This window comes from Chinchilla lanigera, unplaced genomic scaffold (assembly GCF_000276665.1).
Source record: "Chinchilla lanigera isolate Chin_1 unplaced genomic scaffold, ChiLan1.0 scaffold00041, whole genome shotgun sequence".
NCBI classification, from domain to species: Eukaryota; Metazoa; Chordata; class Mammalia; order Rodentia; family Chinchillidae; genus Chinchilla; species Chinchilla lanigera.
This window is the reverse complement of record NW_004955442.1, coordinates 2,653,141-2,657,202: the sequence shown is the minus strand read 5'-3', so window position 1 is coordinate 2,657,202 and position 4,062 is coordinate 2,653,141.

Below are 4,062 nucleotides of genomic sequence, written 5' to 3'. Positions count from 1 at the left end.
ATGACAAAAACTACATACTTAGGACCCCCAAGTTTTGTGTGTGTGTGTGTGTGTGTGTGTGTGTGTGTGTAGTACTGGGGATTGTGTGTGTGTGTGTGGTACTACAGCTTTCACTGATCTACATCCCTAGCCTTTTAAAAGGTTTTTTATTTTGAGACAGAATCGTCTAAGTCACAAATTGCCCAGGTGAGACTTGAACTTGTTATCCTCTATACCTCAGCCTCCCAGGCATGTGCCACTGTGCCTGGCTTTAGGGCCCCAAATTGAAGGATGGATTCACGTAGGCTTGTGCATGTGCAAGGCCTTAGTGTGGGTGCCCCCTTAAACTCTGGACCCTTGGCATCAGGGGTACTTAACTGCCAGGCCTAGTACTGGCAGGAACAAATGCAGGAACAGCACTCCAGGTGGAGGCAGCAGCCAGTGCCAGGGCCATAGGGTGGAGAAGTTTGTTGTGTGCTGGGGAAAGGAATTTGGTCCCTATAACGGGGACACAGTAGAGAAATGCTCACAGAACCATAGAGAACAGATTCACCCAAAGAAATGAAGGAAATAGTTTGAAAGTTTTAAGAACATTCATATTTGACACGTACTTTTAAATATCCAAGTAGTGTTTAAAACTGAGCTTCCAATCTTTTCCTCAAGGGCTTAGCATTGTCTATAATTTACACATACTGTATTGGGAAGTAGGCTTGAATAGTACTAAGAACTTTTTTAGTGCTTAAGAGCTTTTAAGTGTGTTTCTACCCTTGGTTGCATGTTAGGATGCCTTCAGGAGGTTAAAAATAATTATGGATGCCTGGGCCTATGCCAAGGGATGCTGACTGAGGGAGTCTGGAATGAAACCTAGGTGTGAGGAGAAAGACAAAATTGAGATTGTGAAGACAAAATTGAGAACCACTGTTAGGATTCTGTTCAAGAAGTGAACTGCCCTGGGATATCTGCAATGTAGGAGATACTGACTGATTGATTGATTCTTCAGTGCTGGGGACTTCATGCTAGGCAAATGCTTTAATGCTGAACTACATCTGCAGGCTGCGAGACCAGATTTGACAGCTTCTTGTATATTCTTTATGATGACAGGTCTGGATTTCATTATAAGATGAATAGGATGTTGTTGATAGGCTGTAGGTAGCATGGTGGCATGGTCTACTTTTTATTTTAAAGACAATTGCTTGGGCTATGTGCCAAAGTTTCTTTAGGTAGGTTTCTTTAGGATAGATTACCAGAAGTAGAATCACTGGGGGAAAGGGTATTAATGATTTTGGATACACACTGTTAAACTGCTTTCCAGGAATTTTCTGCCAAATGGCACTCTCTGCTTTGACACTACCCCTTGGCCAACACTAAGTATTTTCAAGGGTTAATTATTCCTCTGGGAAGAGAAAAAAAACTAAGAAATTGAGTAACTAGACACAACCTCTGCCAGGAACCTTTGTTTTCTTCCTAGTTCATTGGTCAAAATATCCAAACAGTCCTATGCCTCAGAACAATGTTAGATCTGGTTTCTAGCTAACATTTATAGATTGCTTACTATGTGATAGGCACTGTATAAAGTACTTTGCATACAGTAATATTGTTTCCATGAACTCTCTCAATATCCCTAAGAAGCCAGTACTATTATTTTACTTTTCTTTTGTGATGCTGGGCATCAAATCTAAGGCCTTGTACATGTTAGGCATGTGCCCTAACCCTAAATTACATTCCCGGGTCAATACTGTTATCGTTTCCATTTCACTGTTAGAGTCAGGAGCTTGCCAACACTCTCTCCTCTTGTAAGTGGTGAAATCAGAATCTGAATTCAGAACTATTGCTTGAATTACTCTGTTGTCATTTCATGACTTGGAAAGATTAGAAGGTCTGGTTGTTCTGCTGCTAATCATTTTTTTTTGTCATAAAGAAACTTTTTTTTTCAATTTTTCTTTTTTTTATTTTAAAGAGTAAAAGAAGGACAACAGAGCAGTAGGGGGATACATCGAATTACAGACAAAGTGGTGGGACATTATCAATGGTTGTTATTTTACCTATTGGTATCTTCAAGATAGTTTCTCAGGAATCAATTTTTCTTCTTTATTAGTATATGTTTGCAGTACACAGTAATTACATTCCTTGTGGGGATTCGGCACATGGACCTAATACATCTTAATTCTGTTTTCACCCCCTCCGTCTCTTCTCTATCTCCTTTCCTTCCATCTCTAGTCCTTTTCCTTAGTCCTTTTCCCATTTATAAGAGCTCTAGCTCCCTATTTCCTACTATCTTTTATTTTGCTCTTATTTATATTTTGGATTTCTCATATAAGAGAAACTATGATGTTTAAGCTTGTGTCTGATTTATTTCATTTAACACTATCATCAGGGGCTGGGGATTTAGCTCAGTGGCCCAGTGCCTGACCGGCAAGCGCAACGTCATGAGTGAGTTTGATTCCCGGTACCGGAAAATAAACAAACAAAAGAATCTGTAATTAACATTATCGTCTTAAGGTGCATCCATTTTCCTACAAGTGACTTGTTTCTCCTTCTTTATGGTAGAGTAGTACTCTAATGTGTAGAAATACCACATTTCTTTATCCATTCATTGTTGATAGATATAGCGGCCACTTCCAACATTCAGCATTCATGAATTGTGTTGCTATAAACGTGAATATGTATGTATCCCTATAATATATCATCTTTAAACTCTTTGGGGAAGATACCTAGAAGGGGAGTTGCTGCTAACCATTTTGGAATCTGAATAATTCATATAATTTGGTCAATGCAGCATTATTTTGATCAGCTATTAAGGAAGTCAAAATTATTAACTGGCAAATTATCCATTTGCTCATAGGTGTGAGGGTCCTAAAGAGGAGGGAATATCAACTGACCTGGCACATAAAATGTAAAGAACTGGAGGAAAAGGAGAGAAGGAAGCTCAGAACTTACAACTGAGAAAAGACTTTGGGAGATGGGGCATCTCTGATCTGACTAAGAGACAAGTGTGTAGGATGGGGACAGGGGCTATGGAACAAGCATACACATTACAGTTATCTTTTATACTAGGTTCACCTCTCAAATCCCTACACCAAGTTCCCTGAGAGTAGGGATCAGGTCTTGATGATTTGCCTGTCCTCAAATGCTTCGTGGGTAAGTGCTCAATAAATTTCATTGAATGTTGAATGAAAAAATAAATTGCGATTAGACTGTACATTAAAGATAACCTATTCATTATTATTTATGTAATTAAACATCAACTACAAACAAGAACACCTGGTTGTATCCTCCAAAGTAAACAGGTAACACTGTATCTGGCTAGGACAATCTTAAAGGTCTTTGTTTTTTTTTTTTTTTAAAAAAAAGAGCTCATAGGACCTGTCCTCACATGTTCCCCTCAGCGATAGGAGGTGTGCAATATGAGGGTATCCAAGACATTTCAGGATGGAGTTTGTGCATGTGGGATATATCTCTCTTCATTCAAAGAATTCATTCAGTTTTATTGAACTTATTATCCTCTTTTTTTTCTTTTTGCAGTGCTGGAGATCTAACCAAGGGCCTTGCACATGGTAGGCAAATGCTTTACTATGAACTGCTTCTGCAGCCCATCAAATTTATCTATCACAGAGGTAAGTGACCAGGCATGTGTGTGTTCCAATTCCTAGTGGAACTTTCTGTGTGTCAAATATCAGCACCATTTCAGATAGAGGGAGAAAAGTTCACTTGAAATTTTGACTTTCCTTTAGGACTAGAATGATTCTCCCTTAAGGAGGGATCAGTGGGCATACGCAAGGACCCCACGGTTGGGGGTGAGTGAATACCTAGAGAGATGCTTCTTCGTAATGAAATAATTTTGGTAACCATTTTTAAGTACACAAGAGAAGTAACAAAGTGATAAGTTAAGACTCCTTATGCGGGGCTGGGGATTTAGCTCAGTGGCAAGAGCGCCTGCCCGGCAAGCGCAAGGTCGTGAGTTCGGTTCCAGTTACCGGAGAAAAACCAAAAAAAAAAAAAAAAGACTCCTTATGCCAATAAGCTCATGGCACTTGCTTGATGTGTACCTTACTCATTTTTTTTTTTTTTTTTTTTTTTTTTTTT